The following is a 10,946-nucleotide window of genomic DNA, read 5'->3' on the forward strand; positions in this document are numbered from 1 at the left end:
CCTCCTCATCCCTCACTCCCTACCCTGGTGTTCTCATGTCTCCTTACTTCCTCATCCCTCACTCCCTACCCTGGTGTTCTTATGTTTCCTTACCTCCTCATCCCCCACTCCCTACCCTGGTGTTCTCATGTTTCCTTACCTCCTCATCCCCCACTCCCTACCCTGGTGTTCTCATGTTTCCTTACCTCCTCATCCCCCACTCCCTACCCTGGTGTTCTCATGTTTCCTTACCTCCTCATCCCTCACTCCCTACCCTGGTGTTCTCATGTCTCCTTACTTCCTCATCCCTCACTCCCTACCCTGGTGTTCTCATGTTTCCTTACCTCCTCATCCCTCACTCCCTACCCTGGTGTTCTCATGTTTCCTTACCTCCTCATCCCTCACTCCCTACCCTGGTGTTCTCATGTTTCATTACCTCCTCATCCCTCACTCCCTACCCTGGTGTTCTCATGTTTCCTTACCTCCTCATCCCTCACTCCCTACCCTGGTGTTCTCATGTTTCCTTACCTCCTCATCCCTCACTCCCTACCCTGGTGTTCTCATGTTTCCTTACCTCCTCATCCCTCACTCCCTACCCTGGTGTTCTCATGTTTCCTTACCTCCTCAACCCTCACTCCCTACCCTGGTGTTCTCATGTTTCCTTACCTCCTCATCCCTCACTCCCTACCCTGGTGTTCTCATGTTTCCTTACCTCCTCATCCCTCACTCCCTACCCTGGTGTTCTCATGTTTCCTTACCTCCTCATCCCCCACTCCCTACCCTGGTGTTCTCATGTTTCCTTACCTCCTCAACCCTCACTCCCTACCCTGGTGTTCTCATGTTTCCTTACCTCCTCATCCCTCACTCCCTACCCTGGTGTTCTCATGTTTCATTACCTCCTCATCCCTCACTCCCTACCCTGGTGTTCTCATGTTTCCTTACCTCCTCATCCCTCACTCCCTACCCTGGTGTTCTCATGTTTCCTTACCTCCTCATCCCTCACTCCCTACCCTGGTGTTCTCATGTCTCCTTACTTCCTTATCCCTCACTCCCTACCCTGGTGTTCTCATGTCTCCTTACTTCCTCATCCCTCACTCCCTACCCTGGTGTTCTCATGTTTCCTTACCTCCTCATCCCTCACTCCCTACCCTGGTGTTCTCATGTTTCCTTACCTCCTCATCCCCCACTCCCTACCCTGGTGTTCTCATGTTTCCTTACCTCCTCATCCCTCACTCCCTACCCTGGTGTTCTCATGTTTCCTTACCTCCTCATCCCTCACTCCCTACCCTGGTGTTCTCATGTCTCCTTACTTCCTCATCCCTCACTCCCTACCCTGGTGTTCTCATGTTTCCTTACCTCCTCATCCCTCACTCCCTACCCTGGTGTTCTCATGTCTCCTTACTTCCTCATCCCTCACTCCCTACCCTGGTGTTCTTATGTTTCCTTACCTCCTCATCCCCCACTCCCTACCCTGGTGTTCTCATGTTTCCTTACCTCCTCATCCCCCACTCCCTACCCTGGTGTTCTCATGTTTCCTTACCTCCTCATCCCCCACTCCCTACCCTGGTGTTCTCATGTTTCCTTACCTCCTCATCCCTCACTCCCTACCCTGGTGTTCTCATGTCTCCTTACTTCCTCATCCCTCACTCCCTACCCTGGTGTTCTCATGTTTCCTTACCTCCTCATCCCTCACTCCCTACCCTGGTGTTCTCATGTTTCCTTACCTCCTCATCCCTCACTCCCTACCCTGGTGTTCTCATGTTTCCTTACCTCCTCATCCCTCACTCCTGTAACTGTCCGTGCTGTATCCGTCCCCGTTGTTTTAAAAAGCTAAATAAATGATTAGCATGACGTCATCCAGCTAGCCAAACCTGTCTGGTGTACAGCTAGTAGTGAAGCTTCACATGTACTGCTTCCCTTTCCCGCGAGTCTGCTGTCTGATCGTGAGGTCAGGCTGATCTGATATCAGCTCTTTGGCTGCAGAATCTCCTCAAAGTTCTCCTCTCAAACGGGTCTTGGAGGAGGAGTGCTCGCGCTGGCGCTCGCCTGTAGAGACTTCTCCTGACGAGAACGCGCAGCTGTGGGCCTGATCGTTCTGGCCCCAAGCTGAATCTATTTGAGGGCGCTGATTGGCTAAATTGTATGTCACTCATTTATATCTTGAATCAGCAATTGGCTAAACTGCTTCATAGACCCGCCTCTTTTGGGCCAAAACGATTTGGCCCCCCAAGCTGCGCGTTCTCAGAGTGTGGTGCACACAGACAGAGAGCACGAGCAGAGAGCACACAGGCGGAGAGGACGAGCAGGGAAGGCATATATTTTGCGCAGATATCATATTTTACACACATTACTGGGTACATTCCATAGTTCAAAAACACAAATATTGACAATTTGTATAATTTATGATTATTATAATTTTTTTCTTTTTTGTGTGGCTCATGGTGGGGCCATGCCCCATGGCCCTCTATTGACCAGCCGCCACTGCCTTTGACCCTCACATCAGAACAGGAAAAACTCCCCCACAAACCTTTAACGGGGAGAAAAGAGGAAGAGGGCCGTGGGAGAGCAACAGAGCAGGATCCTCTATCAGGGCGTTAGGTGCAGACACCCACTACTGCTGTCTTTATTGTTATTCGTCTCATTGCTTGCTATTGCCGATACCATTACTGCTTTTGTTATCATTGCTATTCTACTATAGCCACTTCTGCTGTTATTACTAGTAGTCATCATGTTTCCATCATTATTCTGCTTATTACTCTCATTATATGAATCATGTCTGTGATATGCATTGAATGTGTTATAACTCTGTAATGCTGTTCATTCTGTACACATGACATCTGTCACACTTCTGTCCATCCTGATAGAGGATCAGAGGATCTCTCCTCTGTGGATCTCTCTACGGTTTTGTCCTCACCGATATGAGGGTCAAAGGTCAGAGGATGTCGCATGTGTACAGATTGTCACTCCGAGACAAATTTGTGATTTGTGATTTTTGGCAAAACAAAATAAATTGAATTGAATTACTCTTTTGAGAAAAAGTGCAGGAAATGTACTTCAACGTAAACGAAGCCTTCCAAATTCACAGAACCTCGTGTGTCACATTGTGACCAAACGTCACACTTATGACAACACCACCGTGCAACCCACTCCATGCAGAAGTTGAGTAACATCCTGCACCTCGAGGAAGTGTTCTTTTGCATCACCACAGACCATACAAACCACAGCACGCACAGGGCTTGTCTGTCCTGGACACAGCTCAAAATGTGTGTCACCTGGACTTTTCCTTCAAGGTTTCAGTTCCTTATCTGCTCCTTTAGTGACTGGATCCTTAGTCAGTCGCTTGGGTTCGTCACAAGCAAGTGCCCGCAGGTTTCAGAGGTGAAGACGCTGTGTGTGTGTGTGTGTGTGTGTGTGTGTGTGTGTGTGTGTGTGTGTGTGTGTGTGTGTGTGTGTGTGTGTATTCAGCGTTTGTGTTGCCGTAGGCTATGTGCAGTAAAGCATGTTGGTGCAAAGACGGCTCACAAATATGTCACAAGGGCCGAGCATAATGACAGTAATGTGAACACTGAACACTTAAAGCTTTAGGGAGACGAGCATTTCTGTTGATGACATTTGATGATTCATTTAAAATCCATCTGACACTTATATCAGTTTTTTTTAGCATATTTCATATGTGGTGTTGTTCATCTTTTCATATTTATACATGCCATACACCTGTTTAAGATGAGATGTTACATCTTTGGTAACAATGAAAGAGACTATTTAAGTCGGCTCATGTTGTCATTGCTAACAGGGTTCAGTATTTAGTAGCGAGGACTTTGTATGAATGGCAAAACACTGATGGCACCAGACTATTTACAGATGTTGAGAGACCAACATCAGTACTATATAGTAGTCAGCTAAGTCCAAATTCAGTCCAAATGCGTAGATATGGCTCTGTTGGATCTGAATCATTCTCAATGTGAAATAAAATGCAACAGATCAACAGGTTCAAAAACAGGTTCAAAAACAGGTTTAAACACCTTTTAAACACCAAAAGAGGGGTGAATAGACTTTTAATAAACATATGATATGATGAGAAATTCTAATCTACTATCATTTAACCTGCATGTCACAACTTTCACCTACATCTGTTGTGTATAAAGGGTACAGCAGTCTGTGTTGTTTTCATGATTTGTCCCGATTTGGCCTGGACCACTATGGTCAGACATTATGTCAGTTTATATCCTGAGTCATAATTCAGATTTACTCTCTTTCATGTGTTCCTGCATGTCTGTGTTTAATAATTAACTGAATCGGTCATTTTTTTTATCTGGACAAGTGTGTTATGTGTAGGTTGTTTGCTGTGTGGGGGGGGGGGGGGGGGGCTTCTGCTCATTTCTAATGGTTTGCAGTGGTGGAAAGTAACTAAGTACATTTATTCAAGTACTTTTCTCTTGAACCCTATAGGCCCCTGATCGAAAATAAATAAAGTGTTACTCTGCAACTACAGGGTCTATGATACTAATCTTTGTGTCATCATTTGTGAGTTATCAGTATATATGTTACCTGGTCAGAGTAAATGAAGACAGAACACAGCTCTTTGGAATGATGCAGTTGCAAACCATTTCCGAACATCCGAACATCACCTGTGCACAGACTGATGCAAATAAAGTGAAGCAGAGCAAAGTTAGAGCGGTTGTAGTGAAAACCAGGTCCAAATGGTTGTAAGCTTAGCTTTTAGCAGAGCATTCTCCTGTTGTGTGGGTATGCAGGAGGAAGACGTTGCCACGTGTCCTTTTCTGGTGTTTGTTACGAGGTAACGTTACCCTACTTGTACTTTAATGAGTATTATTTCTATTTCATGCTACTTTATAGCCTACTTCCACTACGGGACATAGTGGAGGCAAATATTGTGGTTTTTACTCCTTTTATATGACAGTTTTAGAAACTTTACAGATTCAAACTACAAAATGTAAATCAACCAACAAATGATAATGTATTATTGTACATTAAGCTACCCAGCATGTAAAATAATGAAGATAAGCTCCACCTCAAGCAGCTGTGACATTAAAGTGATACGTCCTCTCATTTAATAATGATTATAATCCAATCATTTAAGATAATATACATTATTCTGAAAGGGGCCAATCTGCATAATGACTGAATTCACTTTTGGTACTTTCATTTTATTTTATATACTTTTTTTTGAATACAAATTACTTTTACTTCAGTAAAACTTTGAATGCAAGACTTTTACTCGTAACCATATTTCTTTACACTGCAGTATTGCTACGAACCTGCCAGCTCACAGAGGACATTCACAAGAGTTTGAACCAAATCCTAATCCTGCTTTCAAAACACCTCACTCACACTAAACATTGTCCTGCGAGGTCCAATGAATGAAAATGAGTGTTGGGCAAAGGGTGATTATAATGTCATCATGATGTGTTCAACTGTAATCTTGTAAAATGTGTTTTTTGGCAAGAAATTTGATTAAATACAGTATATATATATATATATATATATATATATATATATATATATATATATATATGTGTGTGTGTAAAGTATACACACAGTATATCGCGGGGGGAATTATGAACGTTTTTTGTTTTCAACACTGGTATCGGATCAGTACTCTGTCCTCGCCAAGCTTTTCACTGTGAATGAGTCAGTTAAATATGGACACTATGCACCGTATATTCCATGACATCTTTGTACCGTTAGAAGAGCAAGTTTAGACAAAGTACAATTTCAACATCCATACATTCCTCTGCGGGCAACATACATAAACGTGGCTCATGGCAGTTGGTGCTGAACATTCCATAAGTGTGACTGTATGTTCTTGCCATTTACTGTATGAACACAAATGCATCATGTCAACGTGGCTGTGGCTTTTGTTATGAAACAGGCCTGTCACTCATCGACGCTGGTAATGTAGTGTTGGTGTCAGGCTTTGCATAATGGTATAATACACGCACTGTGTCGATCAGAGAGGCTGATGGAGGTCTCCTGAACTTAACAGAGATCACAGACTGTCACACACATTCCACACCTGGAACAGCTTTTTATTGACGTATTTGGCACAACTGTGTTGGTCTACTGAGAAAAGTTGGAAAACACCTCTTCGATGTGGTGACCAATCTGTAAAAACCCTTCTTCCTGCAACCGCCTGACATGCAAACACCTCTTTACTGTTCTTTCTGAACATTTAAGATGTTGATGGAAGACTTTGATGCCATAAAAGTTCAGTTTGAAATAACTTGGCATCCCTCCTTATGTTGACAAAAGGAGGAAATGACAAACTTATTAAATCTTTTTCAAAGGCTTGTTATTTGAATGTCAGTTGGAGCAGTGAGCTGTGTACTTTGCACCATGCTCATGCTGATAAAATATATCTGGGAGAGAGATCTCATCAACCAGACGCTTCAGATTTGATTAAACCAAGTCTGAGCCTGCAGGGACAGAGGGAAGATGACTCAGGCTGTGTGTAATATAGTTCTAGTGAGCCTCATTAGCAGGTTCTTTCCCACCACTTCCTTTGACTCAGTGTCACAGTAGTTGCATTTACTGAAGCTTGGGATCAGATTGTATTCATGCAGTGAGCTTTGGACTCGGTTCAGTTGGGTGCCTGAGCTATAAAACAGGGTTAATCTGGGTGACGACTCGTCAACACTGAGCTGACTCATGTTGGGAATGACGGAGTTGCTGAAGAGGCGGATCAGTTTAACAGCTTCTACGGAAAGACTTCTTTCTTCTTTGTTTTTTGAGGAATGCTGTACATTTCAAGGAAGCTGTAGTTGCTCAATGTATTTTTTGTGTCGTCTTTGTTTTCTATTTTATTTTAGTAATGCAGATTCTTAAGCGAATTGGGATTTCAGTGTTCATCATCCCGTGGTGATGGTCACCTACCAGTCTATTAGGAGAGCTTGTATAAAGAACTTCACATCTGAATGCACATTTCTTGGTGAACTTGTGAAAACTCCAAAACAAGACTAAGTCTACAGCCATAGCAGCTCAGTGCGGCTGTACTTGAGCTGCATTCCAGATAACTCACAATTGTCAGACTTCCAAGTGCTGCAGGTAGAGTTGATCCCATTCCCACTATCAGAAATCCGATCAGCACTGCACATGTGCAAGCTAGTACTACACCACGTGTGGTTACCACTGCACCCTATTTCCTCCCTGTTAATGCTACAATGTAACAACGAATCTGTTGAAATCAGTAGGAGAGTTAACTGTAGCTGTTAGCTGTTAGCTGTTAGCTGTTAGCTGTTAGCTGTTAGCTGTTAGCTTGGCCAAATAACGGAGCTAACAGCTCACGTTAAAGGAGGTTCCATATGATGCCATTTCAGCTTGAAAATCATGCGTTAAAGGTCCAATGAATAAAAATGAGTGTTGGGCAAAGGGTAATTATAATTTGATTGAATACAGTATATATATATGTACTGTACTATATATACACACAGTATATCGCAGGGGGAATTATGAACTTTTTTTGTTTTCAATGCACTGGTGTCGGCTCGGTACTCTGTATTGGCTGAACCGGTATCGGAAAGAAGAAATGGTGTGCAACATCTTTAGTTCTCGATGCCGATCAAAAACTGTGAAAAACTGATGTTACTTTGGCAAGTGTTCACAAAACTGATCTCTCAGCAGTGCAGCCTCCACATTTTGATAACCTTTGTGCAGAGAAGATAACTTCCAGAGATGGTTTTCTGTAACCAGCTCCCGAATAACATCGTGACATTTTTGTGTAGCGTCAGACAACTGCTTCTTTGTGAAGTCTGGGTTCATAGATTTTCCCAGAAGTCCCAAGCAGGAACGCTGACTTAGAGGTTTTCCATTAGACTGTTTGGCGTAGGAGGTCAGACATTTTTCTAGTTCCGCGATTTCTGGAACGCAGCATTGAACACAGTATTATGCTAACATCAGTAAACTAAGGCTCTCATGAAAGTGCTAACATGATGGCGATGTTTAGCAGCTATAATATCATTTATATTCACTAGTTTCATTTGTATTATTCCCTCAGAACATTGCACAAGGAAATGCAGTCTCATCTTTGGCACAGCACCTTCACCTCAGAGTGCTTTCATCATCATCATCGTCATCATCACCATGATTAGCTTTGTCTCCCTTCAGAGCAATGTAATACCCTTCTTTGGATCCAAGTGGTCCATCCTATAAATGCCTCTTCACTCCAAACCACTACAGTGTTTCTGTATTCATCCCTAATATTGTTGTTTTTTATTTGATCACCTGAGAAAGAAAGAAAGAAAGAAAGAAAGAAAGACAAAGGAAGGGATGGAGCCCCAAAAAGCCATATTTTGTTCAGTTTGCAGATGTTTCAGTGAAGGTAAAGACTATAAGTAATGTCTGTGTGGGCGATAACCCAGGATGCCTTTTAACACCTCAAGTATCCACCATCATAAAACGACACTGACGTTCCGTAATATTTCAAACATAATCAAATCCATTGCACCGTTGCATAAGGACATAAAAAAGAGTAAAACACAATAAAAGATACAAATAAACTGCAATAGAATAAGACTGATCAAACCATAGAATAACTTTTACAGATATAAACAAAAAGCCAGTGTAAAGAAGTGAAGTGATCCACTTTCCAGGTCTCAGTGAGGACTCTAGCAGCAGTGCTCTGAATCAGCTGCTGTCTGATCTGAGACCTGTGGAGACAGCATTACAGGAGTCTAGTCGGGTCTACTTTTATAAATGCAGCAGGAACAAAAGTCCTTTAATATTTAATACATTCTTGAATCCATAGTTGGCTGTTTCTAAAATATTGATCGTCAAACTTCACCCCCTGTGACAACCCCTCCCTTCCACCAGGGGTCTGTGTGTGTTTCCTCTCAGGTTGTCTTGCAGGATCTTGATCGGCAGCTAACGAGCCCCACCTGAGCCTGCTGGGTTGGTCCCAGCTATAAAGGCTGCCCCTCTCTTGGCTGGGCCCCTCTCTACGCCTCTCCTCTCTGACTCCTGTGTGGAGGACCTGGCTGCTGCCTTGTTTTGATTGTTTAGTTAGTTGTACTTTAAATAAATGTCTATTTATTACTTTTATCACTCGTCTTGTCTCCCTCATGTTACGAGCCGGGTCGTGACACCCCCTTACATCACTTTCCACCAATCAAACAAGTGGGTTGAACCACAAACAGAGCACATCTGATTCTTCATGTCATGCTCTCCTGACTTCGTTTGAGTCAACAGAACACACGATTCGTTTCCGGGAAATGTTTGGATACAAATAGGGGTGATTGATTACAATTTGTGTGGCGCTTTAATCTCTTAAGAATGTTTTTATGAAACCCAGTGTGTTCAACATAAGTTATATAAACGGTTTACTTGTGAATCCAAGTAAACAGTGAATAACAATCCTAAGATATGTGATGATTTTCTTCAACAACATAAACCTTTTTTTAAGCATCATCAGGTGAACTATTAAATTAAATTCCATGTAATTAATGAGGCATGAACTATAAAAAATAATACCAGTTTTGTGCATACAGTAAACTAGACTGGAGATCACAAAATCTTCTGCTCCTAAATTCAGATCAAACTGATATGCTGGTCAGTGCCCAGCTCAACATAGGTACAAGTTAGATACTGGCTCTTGACATCTGTCTTTTGATGAGCACATTACAGCACTTGCTTAGGTTTTGATGTAATGAAAATGTACACATTTCCTGTGTGAGTAATGGCTTGCTGTCACTGGCTTTGCTGTGTCTCATCCAATATGGGTTTTTGACTTCCATTAGACACCATGTGAGATTGTAACCTACTAGCAGGAAAAGCTCGACCATGTTTTCTTTGTGTATGATATACAGGTACAATGAGCAGCAGATGACGATGGAAGGATCAGCGACACTTATAGAGCAACAATGGCCAGAGATTCCATCTCCTATAGATGCCGCTGTCTTCTATGAGGGTATACATCACCTTCCTCTTCCCCCTTCAGTTTCACGAAGGGTGCTGCACATTAAACAACACGCTTTCATCAAACTCAATGTAAAGAAAACTGCAGTTAATTTCATATAGACAATGGGTGGTTTATTCACCTGCTTCATTATGTTGTGGCACAAAAGAATATCAAGTCAGATGAATGGTGAATGAGTGAATGAAGGCAGACAGGCAGGTAGCTCTAATCCTTTCATTCTGGCTGAATACAACCATTGGACGGGTTTATAACAGTCCTGCAACAGCCACAGATACCAGATCTTTTTTTGTCAGAGAATTTTATTTATTGATTGCTTTGCGGATGTAAAGAGAATTTCATGAAATGTAACAAAATTGTTTTAGAAAATACATAACCCAGCTGAGCTTTAGTTTAAAGGAGACATTTATACATCAACTCGTTAGACTTTTAATAAGATTGTTCTCGACGGTTTACGAAATGTTATTTCACAACATCATGGCTGGAAACAGCATTTCATATGGACGGGCCGGTCTAATACGGCCGGTCTGGCTCATGATCAAATGAAAGAGGTAATTATCTGTGCTGGTAATAGTCCAAATCAGATTGATGGCCATGTGTATTTTGAGCACTGAGCTCAAAGTTGTTAATTTTAGGTATCACAATGATGAACCTTCATTCCCGTCAGGACTTGTTCACTTCTTCAAGGGAAACATCCACTACAAATCTGACCCCAGCTCCAAACACGTTGTGTCCACCACCCCCACTAATGAGCTGCTGGGATGCAAGAAGAGTGACGATGAAATACTGACAGAGAGGAGATAATTGAAGGAAAGGTGCTCCATGAAGCGTGATGACAGTGCTGCTGTGTATCTGCTATGTGTGTAAGCACAAAGTGTTACGAAGCTCCTATGTCAGCCATAACCACAACGTATGTAATACCAAATTGGGAAGTGATGAATGATGCAGGGAAGTGGTTAAATAGTTACATTATCAGTTACAATGTTGTAATAATGACATTAGTACCTTGTATCAAAGTACATTTTGAGTTGTGTTTGAT

The sequence above is a fragment of the Melanostigma gelatinosum genome (genome assembly GCF_949748355.1).
Source record: "Melanostigma gelatinosum genome assembly, chromosome: 14".
Classification (NCBI taxonomy): Eukaryota; Metazoa; Chordata; class Actinopteri; order Perciformes; family Zoarcidae; genus Melanostigma; species Melanostigma gelatinosum.